Here is a 27,820-nt window from a genome sequence, read left to right as displayed (position 1 = left end):
AAAAACCTCAACACCATAGCTCGTTTGGGTAGGCAGATCCCAGTGGATCCACCTGTCCTGCCTCATCTGGCCACGTCACAATGTTCCACCACATCTGGGACCCATCCTCAAACTGCCTCCTCCTCTGGTCCTGCACCACCCTTGGGTGGAACTGCATCAGGGGATGGAGCAGGTACTCCCAGGTGTGGGCTCAGAGAGGACCCAGTCACCCGACAACAGTTCAAAGGTATGGTACACAGGGTTATCCAGACAAACCTGGATGTACACCTGCATCAGATCAAAGGCAGGCTGGTGCACCTTGAGGGGCAGGCTGGCTGCCACCTTTCGGGCTATGAAGGGGCAGTGGTGACTGCCCATGGGTGAGGATCTCAGTCCCACTGTTTCCATCTGGGGTACATGGCCCTCCGATTCCCAACCACCCTCCCCGTCCAAGATGTTTACCCCCTCATGTGTACTACCCCAGTCTGCTGTCTTGTCTGTCTTGTCGGTCTGCAAAAGCCACCTCTCCTGCCTACATTACTTCCCCAAATGTACCTACAACCCTTCCCCAACATCCCACTCTCACCTTAAAAAAAAGGGGCATCTGTCTCCACAAAAAAAAAAAAAACTTGTCCCATACATAGGTCTCCATTTTGCCCCCACGTACATTGATGCTAATCAATTTACCCTTAAATTATTCCCCCTCCCTCCCTGTGGGGTGTGAGGCTCTAAATTCCAAATTGTCCACATCATTCAAAGCTGTTGCTGCTCTAGAAATGGAGAAGTATGGTCCTTTCCTACACTCATCCTGCACATCCCTGGCTGCCTTTCATAATGTTTTTCCCCCTGCTTGTCCCCATTTTACCACTTTCCTATCACCCCTCTTTAATTTTCTTTTTTAGGAATTAGTGTGGGTTTAAGTAGGAGTAAGTGCCGGTAAGCAAAGCTAAGGGAAGCTAAGTATATCTTGGCACATAAACCAGTTTAAAACTGCTTTAATCACTCTATCTCATTCAACCACTGTTCTGCCCAGCAACAAAATAACCAGGCCTGCCAGGTCTTAAACCCAGGGCACTAGAGTCATAGGAACATACCACTACACCAAATTAGCTATGAGAATTATTAATGCTTTTGTAAATATCTCATGCATTACAGTCATTTAACATTAGGGTAAAAAAAGTCATTATTGCCAAGTCTTGAACCCAGGACCCTGCACACTAGCATCAGAGCAACACACCACTATGCCAAATCAGCTGTGGGAATCAATCATGCTTTTGTAAATATATCATGCATTACAGTCATTTAACATTAGGGAAAAAAGTCATTACTGCCAAGTCTTGAATCCAAGACCCTGTGCACTAGAGTCAGAGCAATGCAATACTAAACCAAATCATCTGTGAGAATTAGTAATGCTGTTGTGAATATATCATGCATTACAGTCTTGTAACATTAGAGAAAAAGGCAAAGCTGCCTAGTTTTGGATACAGGACCTTCTGAATCACAGTCACAGCAACGCACCACTACACCAAATCAGCTCTGAGGAATTGCTGATGCATTTGTAAATATATCATGCACTACAGGGATGTAACTTTAGGGAAAAAAGACATCAGTGATAAATTTTGAACCCTGACCCATTTGGGCTACAGTCATAGCAACATACCAGTAACCCAACTGACCAGGAGAGTACAGCAACTGTTATTACAAACACTTCCTGATTGCCAGTCACAGACTACTGCTATAGATACTGGCCCAAATCACAGTGTACTTGGGCCTCTGACACAGACACAGAACCAGTACACAGACAAATAAATGCTGCTGGATGTACGGGAGGCCTACAATGTCTGGTAGAGCTGACAACTGCACAGACTATTGCTGAATATCCACATTTGTGCCCTCTATTCATGGCAGGGTCCTCATAAAACCTACTCTGTGTGCTCACATACTGGCAAGGTAGTGAAGATTGGGGTTACAAAAGCATGACAGACAGCTCAGTGTCACACAACATACCCATCAGAACACTCAATTCCGTGCTCATTCTGTGTTACACACTGTATGCATGCACATATGTCTTACAAATACACCTGCCATAAGAATGACTTGGTAGCTCCATCTGTTACAGATTTAGCATCTGTCATATCTAGAAACCCACAGTCCTGGCCCACAGCCCGGTGTGGCATGGCAACTACATGCATGTCAATACAACATAGGAATAATGGATCCCTGCAATATCCAACAAAACTGGTTGCTCCTACTGCAGTCACTGCCACCCACAGTAGCATGTTAAAGCCCTGCAGGGTGAGACACATTTCACAATTATGAATATAGGTACTAAATGTTGCCTAACACTCTCTGGATGACACTGTTATGTAACATATGCATCACAGGCATATTCCTCACCTGGACTGTTGTGGGTACCCTCACCCAGGCCATGCTGTGAAACAATAGTTGACACAGCACCCTCACTGACAGTAACAGGTTACTCTCCCCCAATGTTTTCACAATCAATAGTCTGACTCCTGGCTAGAATGCAGCAGCTGTGGCCTGCTACACATGCAGCAGTATGTCTGACTACCTGCGACAGACCTAACATTGCTCCCAAACACCTAGAGCAGGGCATCCACACAACAGCCAAACATAAAGGGTTGGGGGATGTTGAAACTTTAAGGGAAATGTCTGTCTGCCCCAACAAACACATAAAGTTGATAGACCATCATCAACTGTAACAGAATGCACAGTCAGATAGAAAAGGATCTATGACACTCACGTCTGCCTGTGTCCTTACTCACCCCAACACACATTTACACAGTACACTGCTACAGAATCTGAAAGTATGTTAACAATGGCCAGACATACATATCTCTCAACTGTATAGATTTCCACAGAATGTCCAGTTTTTTGGGTCCTATTTTTGGCCTGTTTCTCATAACATTTGTGGTTTTCTGCCAAATCACTTTGATGATATGAGGAATGAAGTCACTAAATAATGATATACATTTGAGTTTCAGAATTCAAATCCCTCAGAAAATGCATGTCAAAATAAGCCCTGTTACTCTAGCAAATTTCTAAGTTTATGAGAGTAATATTTAAAATCTGTCCCTATTCTTGGCCCTTTGTCCCCCCATTTTGTCATGCTTGGGCCACATTTCTTGTGCTAAGAGGTTGAGAGTTATGCAGACATAGCATGCAAAACTGTGGACATAACACATCAATCCAAACAGTGGACAGTATTTCCACCTACCCTCTGTGATGCTGTAGCTCCCACACCTCAATAATGTCCTCCTCACAGGCCAGGAAAAGGGCAAAGCCCACATGAAGGCCTTAATTATAGCACTGTGTTGCCATGCCATTTGCTAATGGAAAGGCAACACAGCTGTTCTGGATGCAGTTAGGAAGTGGGAGACACAGATTAGTGCACAGGCCATCACCTGTTCACGAGTATTACCTACAAAAGGCAAGCTGCTGCCTATGCTAAACAGGTCTGGCACTTTCTTCATGAAGACAGACTGCGATTCTTTACAACACCTTTTGTGGATTTCTACTGACAAAGAAGTACAGCACTATACCATGTATGTCATACAATTAAGCATGTAATGGAATGCAGTCATGCGAAATAGGATTTTAAACAGTAGGTCTCAACAACACTTCCTAGACTGACATGTTGCTATTAGTCTGCTGTCCTGCACCTACAGTCATCCCTGATGGCTATGTCTGCAGTGAAATAGATCACAGCTCTGGCCCCTGAGTCATCCCAGCAAGGGTCAGCTCACATATGACTACTAGTGGATTGTCTGCTGTATAATATTGACTGTGACACTGCCAGCCCAGCTAACTGGGATGTTGTAAATAATCATGTAATTTGTGAATATTAATATGATGCATATGCTTGTCTTACAAATGTAAGAGACCTATATACGTTATGTGGATATTAAACAACTTGTGCAGAAGTGTTTGTTGAACTTGTATGTAATGTACTGAGCTTATACCTCTCAACTGTCCAGAGTTTTGCAGACTGGCCACATGTTTGCCTTATATTTTTAGTCATTTACTCATACATTTGTGTTTTGTTTGGCAAATCCCTGGAAAATTATTAAAGACTGAAGTCATAAAATAATAGCACACATTTTTATGTCAGATGTCATATCCTTCAGAAGATTCATGCAAATGCAAAACCTAGTATTCTGTCAACTGTGTAAGTGTGTAAGAACACTATTTATAAAGTGCCACTATTTTTTGGTCTTTGTCCCCCTTTATTTGTGCCTTTGTCCAGATGTCTTGCTCTAAGAGGTTACAGGCAAAGAATGGAAATGCATATAAAGTATTACCTGTGCAAATGTATGTATTAATAGTAGAAGCTGGAAGCCTTGAACATACAGACATAAGTTGCAAAACTTCAAGTGAATAAACTGAGCTTGTTTTACGAATGTTTTATCTCAGTTTCAGTGCAGCAAGCAGACATAAATGTCTACAGCTAGAGGTTTTTGTATTATCTTGAAACATAAATAATTGTTAGGTTGAAAATGTAAAATTGTTTAACTGTGTTTTGACTTCCAGGTCTACACAAACATCAGACAGATATGTACTTCTGACGCAGAGATTTTAAAATGTATGTTAGTTGCTGTTAGCCTGGGAAGTGAAAGCAGGTGGCAAACATTGATGTAATCTGAGCTAACCCAGCATTAATGTTGATTATTACTTTCAGACCTGTCTCAGAGAAAGACCTGTGCATGTTGTATGTGTCTTTGTATCTGACAACATCCCCTCATCTGCATTTGCCTTGCTAATAGTAAGGAACTAGGGAAATGTAAAACCGTTTACATATAAATTGGAATATAGTATATCTGTCTGATGTTTGTGTGTTCTGCATTGCTCTATCAGTCATCTCTGCATTTAATGTTGATTTTAAGCCTTTCATGTAAGGTTTGATCACTTCGATTTTGTATCTTGTTCCAGTATTACATTTGTTTAGTTTTAAGTTGTCTGTTCTGCTGAAGTTTTAAGAGTTCTTGGCTAGGGTCAGTTAAAAAAAGGTTACCAAAGAATTCCTTTGCAAACTGTGAATAGCATCAGTTATGTAGTTGAAGGAGCTGAGAGACAGCATTGCTCTTTTAGTTAGAAATATCTGTAATTAGCTGAAGTGTTTGTGTGGCCTGCATTGCTCTGAGTATCAGTCATCTCTGCATTTAATGTTGATTTGAAGCCCTTTATTTAAGGTTTGATCACTTCTATTTTGTATCTTATTCTAGTATTATATTTCTATTGTTTTAAGTTTTCTGTTCTGTTGGAGTTTTAAGAGTTCCCCCTCCTACTCACCCAGTCCTTGTTGTGTTCTTAAATTTGGCGGCTTTTGAGTTTGCCCACTCCTACTATAAATCTTATTTTGGACACTCCTCCCAGTCCCATCCCATCAGCTTATTCTACTGAGTAGAGAGAGATCATTAAGGAAGGCCCCCCCCCCTGGTTCCCCAAACATATATTATCATGTTTCATTAACCTAAAAAAATAATTTTACTGTATATGTGTTTCTTCCTACTTTATTACTTTATTTTGCTTTTGCTGCCTGTTCTTAAAAGTACTCAATTGCACTTATTCTGCTGCATTTACTACTGCTTGTTAGTAGCCTGATTAAATTGTAACTGTTATTCTAAGCCTTTTGGTTTAGGCACTTGGGCTTCAGGCCAGTTGCTTTACAGTAAGAAGGTTTGTGGTCTGCACTCCTGTGGCAGGAGAGGTAACTTACATCCTTCTAAGTTGGACGTTGCTGGTTGAAGGCTTAGTGTCTGTTATTCTAAAAGTATCTTAGTTCTGGTTTAAGCACTTGGGCTTTAGGCCAGTTATTTTACATTAAGAAGATTTGTGGTCGGCACTATTGTGAGAGGAGAGGGTAGATTCTGCCCTTCTAAGGTGGGAATTGACGGTTAAAGGCTTATTGTGCCAGCTTATTTGAACTGTTTCTTTCTGAAATTGGTGTGCCCGGTTTTTTGTAGCATAGACTAGATTCATACCTGCTGAATCTAGCTTTGTTTGTATAACTTGAGCACTAATCCAGGTCATCTTTTTTGGAGAGGGTTCCCCTGCACCCTAGTGGCAGGAGTGTGCAGTTAGAACATGTCTGATTGAAGACTGCTGAAACAGGGCTCAGTTTTGAGCTTTTTTATTGGTTAATTGGTTAATTTGTTTAAATCAGTTTGCTCTTGTTTGCTACTGTTATATTTAAGTGTGTATATGTTCTCCTGTGTTAAATTGACCTAAACAGAGTTTAAATATCTTTAGCATAGTCTGATTACAGGTTTTGCTGTATTCAGATCTGTTTTTGTGATTCCTGTGTTTCCTGCTACACCATCTTGTGTTGGCCAGGGCCTGCCTGCACATACTGAAAGTAAGTGAACTGGTTGGAACTGGTTTGGCATAGGATGTTGAGCTAAGAGCTCAGGGACAAGGGTTGGTTGGTCAGTTCCAGTGTTTCTATTTTACCTTTGTTTTTGTGGTATTTAAACCCAGAATTTGTGTGGGTTTGTGCTTGTTTGTCAGTTGCACACAACCACTGTGTTGTTTTAACCATTTGCGAGGTATCTCAGTTGCAATTTTTTTCCCTTACCAATACTCCTGTGTGATTGAGGCCCTCACCTGCAGCTACTGTACTGATTTTTATCCAGCCCTACTCACACCTATAGGTATTCTCCTCAGATAGTACCCACTCTACTATCCCTGACCCCTGTTCCAGAGATTCTGATAACCATGGACAGACAATTTCCTGTGTTTTCTCCTGCTAGTCTGGTTGATATGGGCATCCTGAGACATTGTAGCAACTGCCTTATGTACACAGACAACCCTCTACTTGTTGTTTGTCTTTTCAGTTTTTCCCAGTTAGGGGTCGCCACAGCGGAACTCCGGTCCGCTAATGATTGGCAGTAGATTTTTTTTATGGTGCTGAGTTGCCAGCCTGATGCCTAACCTTCAGTGAAGGCACGCCCATTCACACATGTCTTTCGGAGGCCACTCGACCGTGGGGAGGACATGCAGACTCCACACAGAAGGCACTCCAGCCGTGAATCAAACAGGAGAACCTCTTGCTTTGTGGCAAAAATGCTACCGCTCTACCACCATGGCTTCTACCACCTAAGAACACAATATGTGAGAGATGCAATCCCATTAAGTACCTAGGATCCTTGCTGTCTCAGTCAAAAGCCAGTACATGAATGACAGACCATGATGCTTTGCCAGAGATGGCCTTCATCTGTCTCCCCTGGGCTTTAGACTTCAGGCAAAGGCTCTTTCCTCTCCCATAGTGCCTTTTTTAGGCAAAGTCAAGAGCACAATATTACCAACATGAAAAATTCATATAAATGAAATTTAAAGGTCATGCTGCTAAATGCTAAGGAGTCTTATCATGAAACTGCACTCATTGCAAGCATTTCTTGCCCTAGAGGATGCTGACATTTGTGCAGTCCCTGTAACCTGGTTTAAAGCTGTGGAGAGCACCCCAACTTTACCAGGTTACTCATCCTACCATGCTTTCAAACCCCAAACAGAGGGCTACAAAGCCAAAGGAGGTGGAGTTTCAATATTTATCAAAGACATACACACCTCCAGGCTGGTCAAATGGTATTATGCACAGGAGACACACCAAGTGCAGTTAACTGTTGACAAAACACATATTCATATCATAGCTATCCACAGACCCCAACCATGACTCAGGACACCCACTCCACCTATCTGGACTTACTTCAGTCCATCAAGATTCAACCCTCTACCCTGATCCTGGATGACTTTAACTACTCTACCACAGAGTGCAAGACCTATTCCCACCCAAACATGAACCCCCAGAGATTCCTCGACTTTGTCAATGGCAGTGCCTTGGATCAGCTGATCAACACCCCTGTGAGAGGTGAAAATATCCTGTACCTGGTCCTAACCAACATGAGTAGCCACTGTAGCACTCCTACAGTGTCATCCTCCTTGGTAAGATCTGACCATAAAGCAATCACTTTTGAAGACACCATCTCCCCTGACCCCCCATCAGGGTCAAATGAAAAAACATTTCCAAAGCTGACTACAATCTCCTCAGAGCAGGTATAAGCAGCTTCACAGCCACTATCTTCAGTTGGAACTAGCAGTAATGTCCAGCCCTACACCAAAAAATATATATGAGCACCTACATAGCTGTATGGAATGAGCAATACCTGACAGGACCAAATCTCTTCTTCAAGGAAGAGTAAACCAGTCTGGTGGATAGCATCAATAAACAAACAATATAATAAAAGGAAGAAATTTGTGTCCAGGGCCAAGAAGGAGCAAGTGCCAAGTTGGAACAATCTCTCCTTTGTCTGAACAAGCATATTTGGTCACTGGTGAAATCCTCTAAGGCTAATTTTGAGTCCAAATTGGCCACATCCACCAAGGACAATCACAAGGCCTTCTTCACATATGTCCGCAATCTCAAAGGCAACACCCAAATCTGCTCTGAACTGGTGGCCAATAACACCACATACACAAATGCCATAGATATAGCCAAACTGCTGACAGACAGGTTTAGTGAAAACTTCACCCCCATCCCCCCATCCATTCACCAGGACATCTCCAGCACCTGCCCCCCTCCCCTCATCACCATGGAGCAGGTCCTTAATGCCCCGCAAAGGCAAAAAATAAAGTTTCCATGGGAACCAATAACATCCCTGCCTGTATCCTACATTAACTCAGGCATAAGCTCTCAGCTCCATTAGATGCCATATTCAACCACAGCCTGAGCACCGGCTTCATCCCAGCTGAATGGAGGACAGCCACTGACATCCCTCTACACAAAGGTAGAGCATCCACTGACCCTGGCAGTTATAGGCCCATCAGCCTAACTAGGTTGATCTGCAAGGCCATGGAATGTGCTATCATGGATCTAATAAACAAGGACATTGGCAAACTCCAAACGCTTGACCCCACACAGTTTGGTTTTGTCAAAGTGAGATTGTGCCTGTTAAACATGGTTGACTTCTTCAAAACACTCACCAAAGTCATGGATGAGGGGAAGAAGGTTCACAGTGCCTACCTTGACCTAGCCAAAGCCTTTCACACTATTTCCCACTCACACATAAACCCTCCCAGCTAGGTATCAGCCTGTATGTTATCAGATGGTTAGCTAATTGGCTCACTGATAGAACCCACTCAGTCAAAGTAGGGGAAGCCACCTCTAGTAGTAGACCCATAATGAGTGAGGTACTCCAAGGATCAGTCTTAGGGCCTCTACTGATTGGCATATGCTTTTCTGAGGTGCAAGCCAAAACCAGTGGTCTATGGCTGACCAAGTTTGCAGATAGCTGCAAGCTGGGCACTGTCTTACATTCCCCTAGTGATGTGAACATCCTCCAAGAGGGCCTTACCAAAAATAATGACTGGTGCCAGAAGCATGGCCTCAAACTGAATGCCAAGAAATGCGTCATTATCCCCTTTGGGGAAAATGTCATCCCCACTACTTATGATATTAATAACAATGTACTAAGCTTGCAATCAGTCATGCAGGACTTGGGCACCCAGGCTGATAGCAACCTGACTTTTAACCACCATGTTGCCTCCATTGTACAGAAGGCTTTCTACATGGCCTACCTCATAAATAAGGGTATGTCAACCAGGAACAAGGAGGTCATAACATCCCTGTACTCCTCCCTTATCAGACCCATTATCAAGTACAATGCCCCCTTCAGCATGAACCTTGCCAAGCACATTAAGTAGTTGGAGAGAGCACAGGGGTTCCTGACCAGGAAAATTCAGTGTCTCAAACACCTATCCTATACAGATAGGCTAAAAGCCCTGTCCCTCTACTCAGTCTCATACAGACTGCTCAGAGGTGACCTGTGTCTGGCATACAAGGCCATTTCCGACCCAGCCTTGATGGAGTTGCTGAATATCTGTAAGACAAGCTCCACTCACACAACCCACACATAGGGCCTTAATCTGGTCTGTGACATGAATAGAACTTGTTGATGGGATAGGTTTGTGTCCCAAAGACTTGCCCTTCTGTGGAATAGACTCTCTCTCTATGTCAAGCAGAGTACCTCTCTAGCCATCTTAAAGAGGAACCTGGATGACTGGATGGGAAACAGAATATACACCCCTGGGATCCCACCTGTCTCCCTGCTGGACAGGAGAAACAGGTGCTGACTTTGAAGGAACATGGGCAAAATTCCTGGCTAGGCTTATAAGGGCCTCTGGGCCTATAACCTAGTATCATCCTATGAATCTATGAACCTATTACCTTAGGTGTTTGCTGTATTTATTTAAGACTGTCCTGCAATGTTGTCTTAAATTATTCCGTGAACCTGAACTCTGTAGTTCCTGTATTGATTGGGTATTGTCTTGTTCCTTTATTAGTTATTATTAAATATAGTTAAATGGATGGCCATGGTGGTGCAGCAGTTAGCGTTGCCACCTCACAGCAAGAGGTTCTCCGGTTCGATTCTTGGCTGGGGTGCCTTCTGTGTGGAGTCTGCATGTCCTCCCTGTGGTTGTGTGGGTTTCCTCCGGGTTCTCTGGTTTCCTCCCACATCCTAAAGACATGCTGTAGGTGGATTGGACACTCTAAATTGGCCTTAGGTGTGAGTGCATGCATATGTGTGCCTTCTGTGGAAGGTTGGGCACTGGGCTGGCAACTCAACACCGTAAAACTCTACTGCCAATCATGAGTAGACAGGTGATCCACTGTGGCGACCCCTAACTGTGAAAAGCCGAAAGAAGAAGATTAAATATAGTTAAACCTTCTAATTGTATCTGGTCTGTATAGACCTAAGTAAGCTCTTAGAGTACTTGCATATGTATTGGATGACAGTGTATAGTCCACTCCAATAGCCTTGGTCTTGGTCACACTTACTATTTGGCTAATAGGCACATCACACAGCAGGGTTCGTCACCCTTTGGTAAGGGCCTTACAGTAGCTGATAAACAACTGCATTATGACAGTCGGAACTACCTTTAAGTGTGGGCAAAAGGGGCCATAGCTAGTAAACCTGTGCCAGCCTTTCCCAGGAGTGTGTGTGTGTGTGTGTGTGTGTGTGTGTGTGTGTGTGTGTGTGTGTGTGTGTGTGTGTGTGTGTGTGTGTGTGTGTGTGTGTGTGTGTGTGTGTAAATCAAATCTCAAAGTATGTATGTCAGCTACTTGGGCAGGGACATGAAGCACTGATCGAACAGAGAGATTGATGGATGTTTTGGCTTGGCCACTCTGCTGAGATGTTAATCGTATAGCTTTGCCAGTGGGGAGTCTTATTGGGAATCTGGAGAAAGAGGGAGAAACCAGCCCCAGACTGACTGTGATCTCTGTGTGCTCTGAAGGGTAATTGTACTTTACTGTGTGTGTGTATACTTGTCATCCTGCCATTGTGTACGTCCCTCACTTGTGGTAGTGGTGAGGATTGAGGCTCCTTGATTACTGGGCCAGTGCAGGGGCATCAAACTGACAGTATGTACTGGTGGATACAGCTGGCATATCACATCATGTACTGTCATTGACCCCCTCTCAGTCTGCCAATGTCATACAGGATTATTTCACAGATTGCCCAGGTCTCCCTGACCATTCCTGACATACTCTGGCTAGGTCAGTGTGTACTCCACACCTGTATCTGATTGCCTGACACCTATGGCTAGCATATCTGGTGAGCCCATGTAGCAGAAGAGCAGGTTATAGGTAGTAGTAGTGGGGATGCTAGATCTGGCTCAGCAGCGGTGCATACATATAGAGCATCCAATGTAAGGGAATGGATACAGTATCAGATATTCATGTGCCATTACTGTGTCTCCAGGGGTCTGGCATGTCACAGACACAGCCCCTAACCTCTGTGGACAACCATCACATATTGTCCAACTGTTGTTTGGATATACACATTTGTCTGGCATTGGGGTCTACATCTATCAGGCACATGTACCCATTCTGCAAACATCTGGGTACTGCAGATGTCAGACACCTATGAGGAGGTCACCCTATACCACATATGCACCACTTTCTTTTATTGTGTACTTTAGATGTTCCTGGAATGTCCACATACACCTGTAGTACCACTCACCTATTTGTTGGATGTAGGCTGGATGACATGGTACTGTAGTGTTGTCCATAGGGAACACTCAGCAGTCAATTGCAGTGATGTGTGTGGACATGTAATAACATAGTCTGTCACAGCAGTCAGACCATGTCTGGTAGTCCTGGTACCATCTCAGGTTACTAGTTTATGTGCCGTGAGCAGCCATATGCCTAGGCCACATGTTAGCCCATGTGTATGCAAGGCAGCATCTGATGTCCCCATCCAACAGGGACATGGATGGCATCCCAAGGGTGTACGTGCTGTTAATCATCCATTTGACCAGGTTACGCCTGCAAAGGTATAGGTAGCAACCTTGCCTGATGTGGACAGGTTGTCCATTCCACCACAGGCTGATTGTGTGTGACACACATGTGAGCTGCCAACAAGTCAGGTTGAGGGTGTGTGTGTGTGTGTGTGTGTGTGTGTGTGTGTGTGTGTGTGTGTGTGTGTGTGTGTGTGTGTGTGTGTGTGTGTGTGTGTGTGTGTGTGTGTGTGTTAACACAGTGGAGCATGGCTTGCACTCATGCAGCAATCCCAGCAATGTGGAGTCCATGATTGCCTTGTATGCCACAGTGAGGTCACTCCTGAGGAGTATGTATGACACTGGGTAGAGGGTTGGCCTTATAGCCTATAGGTGTATGGTAGATGTTTGATGGCCTGGTATTTCTTGGTGAGGAACTCTGTGATGTCCCCAGCTGATGCATGTGCTGTGTGATGTGAAGAATGAATGGAGGATTATGCACATTAATGGTCCTCAGTGAGGGGGGTGCATGAAATATCAGGATAAGGGGGACAACACATGCTGTAATGCCAGTATGTCGACAATACCCACACACATGCTGTACTGATAGATGGCAGGGGTATGATGTGGGTGTTAGCAGTGGATAGTGCTAGCAAAAGTGGATGCGCAGGGTCTGTACATAATAGTGGCCAATGTATGCGGTCCTGTGATGTGTTCTCCTGTTCATGTCATTTATATGGGATGTAACGCTGATGGAACCTGCAGTGCTCAGAAGCCGAGACTGTGGCAATCATCGATGCCCTCAGACTCTATTACAGGGTACTGTTGGGAAAAAAACAACACAACCTGCAGGAGTGCACTGCCCTGTGGGCAGGACTGGTAGTGACAGCCAACAATGTGGGCCAGCGAGACAGGAGTTATGAACAGGTCCATCACCGTGCCACAGACCTCATACACTGATGGCAAAGGGTTGCAGCTGTGGCCAGGGACCATGCTGACAAAGGTGGAGGGCCTGCTACTAAAGCACCACTCACAGCCACTGAGGAGTTCCTTGCAAACCCTGGTGCAGCCAAAGCCTCCCAAGAAACCATCACTACATATGTCATGGAGGTGGATGGCACAGATTGAACAGCCGAGGAGCATCCAGGTAAGGCCCCAGAGGGTACCACATCAATACTGCAGCATTCATAGCAGCAGCCTTTGCATACCTTGATGCATATGTCAAGTCAAACTGCAATTGTGGGTGGGGTTTTGTAATTCACACAAGTGCATATCTATTGTGAATGTCAGCAATGTGGGTAGTATCACAACTTGTACTCTACATGTTCATAAATGCACATATTATCCTGTACCAAAGCCATGTGTGTGCGCTGGCAATACCTCTCCCCCACAACTACATAGGTCCCTCTCGTTTGGCTGGGGAACAGCAACCTGAAGCCACTGAGTGTGGAACTGTCTTGTTGTGGCTCACCAATACCCTAGGCATGTTAAGGGCAGCCAGTTTTCCATGCACACAACTGTTACACGTACCCATATTACAATATGTGCATGTTCACTTTTGGTGGGGTTAACTGCAGTGCATCACATTGGTCATCACAGACACCTATTTGCAGGAGCTATAACATATTCGCACATACATCTGTATAGTTGTTGCCACTGTGCTATACAGGGGTACATTAGTATTGTGTACATGGGTGCACTGTGTGTTAGGTAAATGTCCATCACATACTACCACTCCTCATGTATCTCAGAGATCTATAGTAGTAGCAACATTAACTAGAAGTAGCTGCACTGCATGCTGTTGAGGGCCTGAGCAGAGTGTGTCTGTTGTGGTCTGATTGTGTATCGTGCATGTCATCATTCAGAAAGTGTGATCTGTATAATGCCTTTGTGCCACCTCACCTGTATATATATATATATATATATATATATATATATATGTGTGTGTGTGTGTGTGTGTGTGTGTGTGTGACTGTGTGTGGATCAGCAAACATTATAGTGTAGGTAGTAATTTACATATGTTGTTTTCCCCTCACAGGTGAACATGGGGGTTGGGTTCTCTCACCCTCACAACCTGATGTCAGTGTCTTATCAGACTCTAATGATGATGGTGGCCCTAGTGAGGCACAGGTGGGGTTTTTGGGGGCTGAATCTGTACCATTGGTTTACATCCCACTTCCATCCACAATGTCCCTGCACATGGTCAGCAAGCCCATATGTACCCAGTCCCCAGCAGCCACAGATATTGGACAGCCAGAGGGTGGTGGCATCGAACAGGCTAGTGTGGCAACTATGGCATCTGTGATTGTAGACACTAGCCATAGTCAGAGACCTGGCGAGGTCCAACACAGGCAGATTGATAGGGGTGCTCGAAGGAGGATTGCTGCCCATCCAGCCCCTGACAGAAGTGTCACAGCAGGTGTCACCTGATGCATGTTTCAGTCCGTCATGGAGGCCCAGTCACATTGTGAGCAGTACACCAGACAGATGCTCAGGGTCATGGACACAACACTTCCTGCCATGCATGACAACCTCCATGCCATTGTTGATGCTGTATGTCATTTTGCTGATGCCGTGGCTAGACAGTGGGGTGAGACATCATCTGTGCTCAACCGTGTAATGTCTCTGCTTGAACATGTGGTGGGAGTAGGGCGTCAGACACATGGACGTAAGTCAGCAACATCAGCTGAGAGCCCACTTGGCCATGCACATTCATACTCCTGTAGTGGCAATAGCACCAGCACTACTGAAGAGAGGGTGCTGTCCACACCAGAATGTAGTAGGCCATGGGCACCTGGTCCTTGCCATTCCTGTGAGGGACACAGATCCAGCAGACAGCAATCATCATCAGGAAGTAGTACTGCATCTGGCCTTGGGCCTGGTGATGCCAGAGACACTTCTGGCAGAACCATTTCCCATGTCCATGGCTGGAGACTGTAAACTGTACATACCCTTGTGTAGGGCTAGCACATGGCTTGACTGTGTGCATACACACATGCATATCTCTATCACATGCAGGTCACCACCAGACAAACACAGTGCCTCTCCATGGCCCAGCTGAACTCCACCCCTCCAGACACACACACACATGATGTCAACTGTATGGCCCAGCCTAGGCCTTTGGAAACCACACACCACACCCTGTGCATGTGATGATACCTGTGCCACATCCCTGTTATCCATACCATCAATGCAGGGACATGCTAATATGTGTCTGACGCACAGGGTGAATATATGCCAGTGTGTAGTGTAGTAATGTTATGCAGTGTAAGGGGCTGATTGCTGACAATTGTCATGGGTACACATCAGAGTGTATATACCTTTCTGCCATGCTTCATTATTGCTGTTAGTATTGCTGACTGACTGTTGCCTCACTTACCTTATTCTGTTTCTGTTCCAGGTGCCTGTGTGTGTATAGCCTGGGTAGCTGCTGACATTACTGAAGCTGAGTATGGCAGAGTGGAAACACAGTGACCTTTTCATCACCAAGGTACAGTTGTATATGTACATGTTTACCTAGGTGCGTATGTGCGCAACAGTGTGTGAGGGACAATGGGGGCAGACAGTGTAACCTTGCATGCATACCCCTTGACACAGCCAGCTAGCCTTTATACATATTACCTGGGTATTCTGTAGGACCACAGGTTCATAGATACAGAGGAGGTTTCTAGAGTACTGGCCCTGGGTCCCTCACAACCCTAGCCATTACTTTATCCCCAACAGTATCATCAATCAGCACCTGTTGCCCCTGCCATTGCTGGACACATTTTGTACCCCAGAGACAGATGTTTTTTTTTCCCATCCACTCAGCCTTGGTGCAGTTGATGAGGGTATGCATGGTACTATATTTGACTTATTTGGGAAGTGTAGTCCTGACACAGGGCAGCCTATGGGAGCCAAACCTGACTCTCGAGCATGTGTTTTTGCTATCTCATATGTGAGTCAGGCCTTTCATGCTGGGAATGTACAAAGATTTATACTCTCATACATGGGGCAGCTGTTGAAGGGCTGAGTACAACATTGCCATCTAGGCATGCCGCAGACACCTGTGGACAACCTAACTGGTAACCAGTGGGGCAGTACTGATTATAGGCTGTTTGCATGGAACAGGTGTTGAGGGCCATGGCTGACCCTTGTGGGTGTTAACATAGACTTTACAGTTTCTGCAGATGTCTGCATTGGTGCATAGCAGACCGGCCATGCTGCTAATATATTGTTGCACTGACTGAGGACTATTCAGAAGTAATGTCCCCTTTTTGTCTGGATGTGATTCCTTTACCTATGTGGTGAACCACATACAAGCAATTCCTGACAACTGCCACTACTTGTTGCCTGAATGCGACATTGCTGCCATCCTGAGTACCCAGGTCTGTCATCGCAGTCTGTGTGTTTATGGGGTTGGTGCTGATGTGGGAAATACTGGGGACATGTTCTTGCTGTATGGCATGCTGACACTGTTGACTGCATTCAGCTTGAGGCCAGGACTTTCACACCATTCCATACCCACTGTATGGCTCATTGCAGTGTGTTAACAGCAGTTTGTGGCTCAATGACAGACAGCACAATACTTACAGTTGACACAGCCTTAGGCTGTACCTACACATGTGGTTGGTGGCAATTAGCATTCATGCCTATATATATGTGGGTAATTGGGGGCAGCAGGTTGTCACAGGGCCTTCACATATCTACATATTGCACACACATAGGTGACACAGATTGTGATTGCCACCTTATCAAATATGGACTGTGGGACATGTCTTGTAGTAAAGTGACAGTTGGCAGGACATACCATACCTATGGCAAGTGCAACACACAGGACATCCTTTGGTTTGCTACTATGACACCTTATTTGTGTGACATTAGCTTAGCTTATGCTATTTTTCATAACATTACAGTGCTTTTGATGTGCAATAACTGCTCTATGCAATTAGTAGACAACTATATGAAATGTTTGATCATAGGTTCATAGGCTCATAGGTGTGTGTAATAGGCTAATGGCCCCGGAGCCTTTATAAGCCTACCCCAAAGGATTCCCTGGCAATGTGCCACCTGACATTAATTCCCAGTGCCTCTGTCAAGCAGGGCCACTGAAATGATCCCCGGGGTGAATTTTCTATTTCCCATCCACTCGTTAAGATCTCTCTTGAAGCGGGCCAGTGAGGTGCTCTGCTTGACATGTAACGGAAGTCTATTCCTGAGCATGGGCAGTCTCTAGGTTAGGAACCTGTCCCTCCAGCAAGTTCTGTTGATTGTGGTAATTAGGTTGAGGTCTCTGGAGCATGTGGCATGGAGGGATTGGGATTTCTTTAGATGTAGCATATCTAACAGTGCTGGGTCTGACATGACTTTGTAGGTCAAGTAGAGATCACATCTAAGGAGGTGAAATGATACCACGAAAAGCTGGAATTTTTTTAGTTTTTCCACATAGGAGAAGTGTTTAAGGTCTAAGATCCTCTTAGTGAGGTATTTTTGTGGTTCTAGTTGTTGCATATGTCTAGTGAGGTACATGCCAAATGGGGTATTGTACTCGATAATTGGTCTAATGAGGGAAGATTAGAGAGAGACAATGACCTCTTTCCTCCTGGATGCAAACCCTTTGAAATGAGATTTGCCACATAGAAGAATTTTCTGACCACAGTGGCAATGTGATTGTCAAAGGAGATATTGCTATCCACTTGTGTTCCCAGATCTCTTATAACACTTTCAGTGCTCAGTAGACTACTATTGATGTGGTAATTCATGGGTACTGTGTTCTTCCCAAAGGGAATAACAATGCATTTTCTGGCATTGAACTTAAGGCCATGGCTCTGACACCAGTTGTTGGTCTCTGTGAGGCCTTTCTGTAGAATGTCAGCATTACTTGCAGAGCTAATAATGGCTCTCAGTTTACAATCGTCTGCAAACTTGGTCAGCCAGAGTCCCTTGGTTTTGGCCTGTTCTTCAGAAAAGTAGATGCCAAACAGGAGAGGACCTAGGACCTATCCCTGTGGAACTCCACTCGTGACTGGTCTGTAGTTTGACTTGGAGTCCGCTACTTTCACAGTATGAGTTCTATCAGTGAGCAAGCTTGCAACCCACCTTGCGACACATGGGTTGGTGTCTAGTTTAGTGAGTTTATCTATGATTCCTGAGTGAAGAATTATACAGAAGGCCTTGGCCAGATCAAAGTAGGCTGTGTGAACTACCTTGCCTTTGTCCAGATCTCTGGTGACAGACTCGAAGACGTCTATCAGGTTGTGCAGACATGATCTACCCTTCACAAATCCAAACTGCATTGGGTCCAGAGTCTGGAGATTTCCTGTGTCCCTATTTATTAGGTCCATGATGATGTGCTCCATAGCCTTACATACCAGACTCATCAGGCTAATGGGGCAGTAGTTCCCAGGGTCCGTAGTTGCACCCCCTTTGTGGAGTGGGATGACTGTAGCAGTGCGCCATTCGTTGGGGACAAAGCCTGAAGTGAGGCAGTGACTGAACAGGGTACACAGGTGTGGTGCCAGTTCATTTTCCAGTTCATGTAGAACACAGCCAGGGATATTGTCAGGTCCCACTGAAGCTGTATTCTTGGCCTTGGACAGTGTGATTTTAACCTTGTGCAGCTGTAATACTGGGTACTAGGCATTCCTCTAATATTGTGATTGGCCCTTTAGGGGGTGAGGGGGGGTAAAGTTGGCACTGAATCTGTCAGCCAGTATATTGGGAATGTCTGTTGGCTCAGTATGGGAGTTACCATTGTGTAGTAGCTCAGAGCAGATCTGAGCATTGCCTTGTAGATTTTTGATATAACTATAGAAGGCCTTGTGGTTGTCTTTAGTATCTGCTGCAATTTTGTTTTGTAGCTAGCTTTAGAGGATTTGATGAGGGATCTCAGCTTTTTGTTGAGGCTAACAAGGGAGTTTTTCCAGTCTTGGGACTTTGCCTTATTCTGCAACAGTTTCTTCCTTCTGTTGAAGAGTTTGTTTATGGCAGGGATCCACCAGATTGGCTTCATTTATTTGGAGGAGAGAGTCTTGGCTATATTGGGAATGGCCTGTTCCATGCATTAGTGTACATGTTTGTACAGTGCATTAGAGTATGATTCAGCAGTTTTGCATTTATTCTCCATTTGCATGGGCACTGTGAAGTTAGCCACCTCAGTTTTTAGAAGCCCAAAGTTAGCTTTGGAAATGTTTTTCATGGTGGTTAACTTTGCGGGATGTGTGGGTGGGATGTGGATATCCATGGTGACTAGTTTATGGTCAGATCTGATCAGGGAGGAGTTGACAACTGGTGTACAGCAACAGTCACCCATATTAGTAATAACCAAATCAAGGATGTTGCTACCTCTAGTGGGGGTAAGAATGAGCTGGTCCAGGGCATTGGAATTTATGAATTTCAGAAAGTGTTGAGCAAGTGTGTTGGTACTTGAGTAGTTTTCCCAGTTAATAGAGGGGTAGTTAAACTCACCCAGTAAGAGTGTGTTGGGTTGGACCTTAATATTTTCCAGGGTGCTTAGGAATGTGGAGTGGGACTCTTGGGACATAGTGGGGGATCTACAGCAGGTAACAACCTGGATTGCAGTCTTACCCAGTGTTAGTTGTACCTGGAGTATCTCTGATGTGTTATTTTGAGCTACTAACCTGGAGGTGTGCATATCCTTTATGAATATGGAGCCACCACCACCTTTAGGGCTGCAGTCCACATTTTGGGGCCAAAAGGTGTGGTATGAATTATAACCTGGTATCTCAGGGGTGCTTTCAGGTGCCTTGAACCAGGTCTCAGTTACTGCACAAATGTCAATGTTCTCCATTTTAAGGAACGCTTCGAATTAGTGCATCTTGAGATTTAGACTTCTAGCGTTGAGTAGCATAATCCTCAGATTACGATTGCTTGTAGCTGTTACAGTGGTAATTTGGTCTTCTGGACATTGCCTAAAAAAGGCACTATAGGGGTGTCAAGGGCCTTGGCCAGTATCTGGAATCCCAGGGGTGACCAGATGCAGGCCATTTTTGGCAAAGCATCGAGGTCTGTCGATCATGTCATCCCAGGCAGACAGATACTGGATCCCCTTAGAATGACACCAGAAACATAGTCAATTATTGAAGTCAATCATTTTTTGTTCGTACTGTGGTATCATTCTGGGTGATGTTAAGATGCTACTCAGGGCTAGGGTCATACTCTCCTGAGCTACATGATCTGAGAGCTCCTCCATGTCTCTTTTTATGTAGTCCAGGGAGGTGCCTCTCAGGTCATTCACACCAACATGGACAATGACCGAGTCATATCAATACCTGTTGTGGAGTGACCTGAGAGTGTTCATTATGTGGTGTATCCTGGCACCCAACAGGCAGCTGACCATTACCTTCTCCTTATTCAACCTACTGAGTGGGACATCAGTGTGCCTTACTATTGAGTCACCTATGACAAGTGTATTAGGTAAGCTGTTTTTACTTAGGGGCTTTGGCTGTGTGGCACACTGATTGTATGAGCTATATGTCTCATGGTTTGTGCTGTGGTGCAATGGTTCCATGTGCTTCTGCCTTGGAGGTCTCTGTTGTTTGGGTAGATTTTTATTGAGAGGCTCCGTGAAGGTGGATGTGTGTTTTTTGTTATTATGTGATAGCTGTGATGTTGTGTGGCTATGTGTTCCTTGTGGTGTGGTGCTAGTGTTGACCTTCTCCTCTTGACTGGCTATTCAAGTCTTGGCTGGAGAGTGTATGTCTACCAATCTGGAAATATTGGTGCATCTCTTGCAAGTCTGAGTGTTGGGGGTAACAGGAGAGGGTTGTCAGTGTACATGAGGCAGTTACTACATTGCCTCAGGATGCCCAGGTTCACCAGGTTAATAGGAGAAAGCACAGGGAACTGATTTTTGGACATGCCTGGAGGGGTGTGTAATTTATTAAGTACTGAGGCTGTTTCTTTTAAGAAAACTTTAGTGCTGGTAGCAGTTTATTTGCTACAGTAATTGCTATGAAATGTTTGAACAAGTGCTAGACTTAATAAGCTAGTTTAAGTGCAGAGAGGCTGAGAACTAGCAAGATCTAAGGGAAAATTTGAAGAGTAGACTTTCTGGCACCAGTAATAGTTTACCCTAGCTTAATGGCGCTGCATATCATGCAAACCCACACAAACACAGGCTTTTAAGGTAGAATGTTAAAAAAGATAGAAATGCAATTTCTAAGAATTGCCAATAAGGTACAACACTCTCGGGACCTCTTTATTGTTTCAGTTGTTGTCACAGGTCACACCTTGCCAAACATGAACTGGAACCTGCAGGGTGGTACGGATGGTGGCCATACCTGTGACCTCTACATATGTCTTCAGATTGTCTAGATGTTTAACACATATTTTACTTCTGCTTATCATAACAGTGTGGATTTCTGGCAAACAGTTGGAAAATCATGACAGACTAACATTACAGATTAATGACGGATATTGTCATGTAACAACACATACCCTTTGGAAAGTGCATTCAAATGCGCAACCTGTTCTGGTATCTACTTTCCATGCGTGTCACAATAATATGTGAAGGTTGTGCTCAATATTTGGTCTTTGCTCCACTTTTCCATACACCTTTAACCAGATGTCTTTCTGTGAGGGGTCAGGAGGTATGCTGGTGTCCATAACACAGTTAGACTGCTGCAAGGGCATACACACACACACACACACACACACACACACACACACACACACACACACACACACACACACACTCATGCGACCTGCCCTTGCTTATAGTAGAACCTTTACCTGCCTAGTTTTACAAACGATACTGCTATATACATAACACAAGCACCACGGAGCTACTATAGTGCTGCAGTGTCTGCCACTACTATTCATATGGGTGACAATTGCAGGGGCTGTTAGGATTGCCAATAGGGGTTCACAGGGCCTTAACATGGTGGAGCCATCTGAAACCATCACATACATGCAGGCTAGATAGCCACAGGGGAGATGCATACAGGAACACATACATTCACACAGTTGGCTATAGTTAGATTAGAACACCTACCTCTCTACTTGCATGTACTATAGTGCTAGGTACATATTGCATGTACCATGGAGATTATATGCCAGGTACATCACTCACAACCTCTTACACTAATTAATCTTGGGAATGCCTTCATGGATGGTGGGATAAACCACCCAAAATAATGACTGTTCTCACATATTGCTCTTAGAAACCTGGACAAGTGATAAGGTAACTGACTTTCCATCAGCATGACATTTCAGACGGGTATGACATCTGAAGCTGACATGTCTGTAACTACAGCAACTGTCATGTATTTGCCAATGGTTTGTCATAAAACCCCATTGTTAGGAGACATGAACCACATATATGTTTCAAACATCTGGGCATTCTGCATACATTTGTACAGATGATTGGTATGGCCTGTAAAGTTTAACATGGTGCATGTAAGGTGGATGACATCAAGAGGCTCTTTAAAGTAATGCCATGGGGAGTGGGTAAACATGCCTTAAAATGGTATAACCAACACTCACAACAGTCACAGGGGATATGCTTCACACACACACACACATATATATACAGCAGGGGTCTATATCAGATTGTCGAGTGCTGAAAACTTCGAAGCTTCAAACTTTGAACTTGAAAGTTCAAAGTCTAAAAACGTCGATTGTCAAAAAAAAAAAAAAAAATACTCAAAACCAAAAGCAAAAAAAAAAATGCTCTATGCAGGGGGGCAAGCCCCCCTGCACCCCCTACACCCCCGCTACTTAAATATACCAAACTCCGAGATCGCACTACAGTGCAATAAAAGGAAATCTTCCATTCCCCCAATCTATGGTGATCTCCATTATACGTTTCAACATTTTTGCACTTCAAACTTTCAAGTTCGAAGTTTAGTGCTTCGAACTTGTCAGCATTCAACATTATGATATAGACCCTACGGTAGTATAGGTGGCTGTATTGAGATTCAAACCCTTACCTGCCTACTTGTATGTACTACAGTGCTGCCTGCTTATCACATGCACTACACAGCTTACATCCCTAGAAAGTGTCCAACAGGGGATTTAAGGTTGATGACATGAACAGGCCCTGTAAAGTCATGCAATGGGGTGGGGCACCAGGGTGGAACAGGCCTCAAAATGGTATAAACAACACCCTTACAGTATCACAGTTGCCAGTGTTGAGATTAGAACCCCTACCTATCTAGTTACAAGTATTATAGTACTACATAGTTATCGCACACACCACAGAGCTTATAGGGCTGAAAAGTGTCCAAAGGTACTTCTAAGGTAAATGACATCAGCAGGCTTTGTAAAGTATGGCAATGGGAAGTGTACTGTGTGGAAAAGACCTCAGAATATTTTAACCTACAAACAAACACACACACACACACACACACACACACACACACACACACACACACACACACACACACACACACAGTTGGCAGTGTTGAGATTTGAACCTTTACCTATCTAGCTATTTGTACTATAGTGCTACACAGTTATCGCACATGCCACAGAGCTTATAGGGCTGAAGAGTGTCCAAAGGTACTTCTAAGGTGGATGACATCAGCAAGCGCCTCAAAATACTTTAACCTAGAAACACACACACACACACACACACACACACACACACACACACACACACACACACACACACACACACACATGCACACACACAAAATATATATATGCCTTTCTCTGTCTGTCTGTCTGTCTCTCTATCTGTCTCTGTCTCTCCCTTCTCCTGTCTCCACCTATCATTGATATATTTGTATATGTTACCTATATATATGTTGACAGACATTTGTTACTGACTCTATACACTGCAGTGAACTATGTTACAGCAGAAATTGTTTTGTCTGGCCAGTGGTTCCCACAGTTGCTGCTCTCTGACTGTACCTGTTCTCAGACTCTTACAGCCAGATATCTGGAGACATGGGGGCAGGCTCTTAATATTGCTCTTGCAAACTTACACAGTTGGTGTAACAGTTTTGTCTTAGCTTGCATTTACTTTTGGGGATGACATCTGCATCTCTTCTGTCTGTCATTGCTGTTTTCACATAAACCTTTACTGGTTTGCCAATAGTTTGTCAGGCAAATGCAATATTATGACAAGCAGAACAGCTATATAAGGCATATGTGTGGACATTCTGTGAACCCTGTCATTCCATGGGTATGGATGGTGCCCACTGACTTGTTGTCAGTACTGACACACTGATGTGGCAACCTTTATATCCTGGCACTCTATTGACTTGTAACAACCTGCTGTTCTACTAGGCACTGTGCAGGTTACTCAGACTTGTGTACTGTCCATATGTGTGGCTCCTTCCCACCATTGTCCAGCTTTCCTGCAGTAACAAGTATTGAGTTCTGGCCAGTGTGTACTACTCCTATCATTGCCATAGCTGACATGCAGAATAGTTACCATTGACAGTCTCGAGCCATGGACTCTGACCACTACAGTACTGCACTTAGACCACTAAGCCACAACAGCCACTAGTAAGTGGTGTCTACTTGTTGACACTATTAACCACAAACAGACATAGCACATTGACCCCTCCATATTGTAGAATTAGAACAAGCTTTCAAGTTGATTGTGACAGCCCTGGCAATGTTTGGCCTGCTACGCTCACCTTACAGACATAAATGCTACTGCAGTTCTATGTGAACACAGGTGTGTTGAGGGGAGGGGGGCATACCTCTCAAGTGTAGGGGGCATACCTCCCAAGTGTACACATCTTCACAAACTGTGCAAATGTTTAGATCAAAAACTGGGCCCACGTTTCATAAAATTGTGGTTGTGTGGGAATTAATGGTGAATACATTACAGACTGAAGTTAGAAAGTAATGACAGACATTAGAGTTTCAGACTTCCTGACCTTCAGAGAATTCATGTTACTGCAACAGCTGCTATTCTATCAACTTTCTATGTTTGTAAGTGCAATATTTAAGACTTGTCCCTGTTTTGGGGCCTTTGCCCCACATTTCTTTATGGGTTTGTGCAGATTTCATGCTATAAGAGGATTAGAGCTATGTATGGGACTCCAACATCGATGCCCGTGCATTTGTCCTTTGACCCCACTGTTTGTAAGTCCCTCACATAGTGCAGTGGATTTTGCTGGCTTAAGGCCTACTGCATATTGTGGGTCAGCCTGTATTTGGGTGAAAGTTCCTGTTGTCCCACACAGCTGTCCATTGCCTACTGCTGTCCCAGTAAATCACACCATTCCCAGGCATACATGCAGCAATACCATACATATGCTACCACGGTCTACTACCCCATTCGTTTATTGTTAATAAGAGTGATTTACCTTGTACCAGCAGCGTTGAGAGGACATTGCTTCAGGGCTGACTCTGTTGGATGCAGGCAGTACATGGCCTCTACATGGTACGGTCTAGGTAGTGTGATGTGGCTGGCATCCATTTTACTTTGTGTATGTGTGTCGGAGTGAAGTGTCAGTCCCTGGGCCCATAGGATGTCAGTGTATGTATTATGCATTGCCACCTTGCCAAGGCCAGGGTATACTGGGCATGCCTACATCTGCCTACAGGGACAGGCTGAGGGGGTTCATCCTCTGAGTCCCTTTGTGCCTGTGGAGACCATGGCAATAGTGGGGGGGGGGTGTCTTCCCCTTCACTGTGATGTTCTTGCTGCAGCTATTTCCACAGGATCATATTGTGTAGCATGGCAGATACTATGAACATGTGTGCACATGTGGCTGCAGAGTACTGCAGGCCTCCACCAGATATGTCAAGGCAGCAGAACCATGACTGGAGCAGAGCAAACACACACTCCATGATGTTCCTAGTTTGTGCATGTGCCTCACTATGGCGTTCTTCAGTCGGTGTTTGGGCATTTCTGATGGGTGTCATCATTCACGGTTCCACTGCATAACCAGCATCCCTCACTAGATGGCCATACAGGATGCCCCCCCCCCCCCAGAAAATGCCTGGTACAGTTGTGAGGTGTGCCATATGTGGTCGTCAAGATAACTGCCAGAGCTGCAAGCACATACATTGATAATAATGCCCTGGGCATTGCACATAACCTGGTAGTTGATGGAGTGATAGTCCTTGCGAATGACATAGACCCTACCCTCCTCACTGGGTGGTGCTTTGATGTGCACATGAGTGCAGTCTATGGCATCCAGTACCTCTGGGTAGTGTGCTACATGGTGGAAGAAACGCATATTGGTGGTCCTCTCCTCAGCAGTGTTGGGGAAATAAATGTGCTCACTGGCATGTGTTAGCATGACATCCAGGAAATGGTGGAGTACCCAGGATGTGGATGCCTGTGAGATCCCCATGATGTCCCCAGTAGGTCTTTGGAAAGTATGTGTAGCTAGTATTCTTAAGGCTACACATACCTTTGTTTCCATTGGGATGGGTTTCCCTCTGTTTGCTCTGGGTCTGAGATGAGGGAGGCAGAGCTCGTTGAGTTGCTGTAGTATGTCCTTGTCCACCCTATAGCACTCTACTATCTCCTGCTCATGTATCTCCTGAAAGATTACCCTGGGTCTGAACACTCTTCTCCTCCTTAGTCTGGGCCAGTTGTCAGCATCATCTTCATCACTGCCCTCAGTCTGTAGCATGTAGAGATGTAGCAAAGCAGCAGCAGCCCCTATCATTTTGTCAGTTAACATTCCCAGATGTGTACTCCAATGGTGCTGAGTATGTGGGAAAATCAGACTGAAGGGTGTCTGCATACTTTATATTGGTGTGCTGCAGATTTAGCCTGTATGATTGGCTGACTATGATACATTCCACCTGCCAGCTACATTATTGAGGGGTTTGAATAGCCCACTGTGAGTGGCAGAGGCCTTATTAGTCATTTATAGTTGATTGCCTTTTGTTTGCTATTTTCTTTTTTTTTTCAATTTCCTCCAGTTTTAAGCCCTGTGGCAGCTGCTTAAATCTGTGGAACTAGTGTAAACATTGCTGAGCAGAAAGGGCCCTCCCCTGAACATGAACACAATCAGCATTTCTCTAACCAGCTAAGCACAGCTTAGTAGCCTCAGACAAACCCCCCTGCTTAGCTGAGCGTAAACAGGAGCCGCTTAGCTCCAATGTGCTTACACAAACCCTGACACACGCCTTTTTCATGTGAGTTGCCTCTTCTGCCTACACCAGCTCATTGTAGCCCCCTACACGGTTAGGTTCCTGCAGACACGGTGACCCATTTTGCTATTCAGTAAACTTAGCTTATTTACATATACCTAATTGCATATACCCTAGTTACAGCTACCGAGAGCCTATGTCCTTACCAACCACTATAACCTGCCATTGCATGAGTCTGCATGCTGGTGAGTGTAATGGGGAAATTAATTTTACCTTTAATACTCCCCTTTTACTATTTTATTTTTTTTCTTTGCAAGATCGCATGTTTGCGTGCCGCTGCAATCTGCTTAAACATGGCATATGTGATAAAAAAATACTTTTGATTTTTCACATTTTGCATCAGTTTTACATGCCAATGGTCATAGTTTTGGCGATTAGCATGCCTAATGCACCCAATACATGCTTTACCTTTAGTTGTCACAGCACCGTTTTTTTTTTTTTTTTTTTCTTTTTGCAGTCTGGTACATGGTTT

The sequence above is a fragment of the Protopterus annectens genome, chromosome 3.part0 (genome assembly GCF_019279795.1).
Source record: "Protopterus annectens isolate FY-2018-M chromosome 3.part0, PAN1.0, whole genome shotgun sequence".
Taxonomy (NCBI): domain Eukaryota; kingdom Metazoa; phylum Chordata; order Ceratodontiformes; family Protopteridae; genus Protopterus; species Protopterus annectens.
This window is presented reverse-complemented; position numbering follows the sequence as displayed.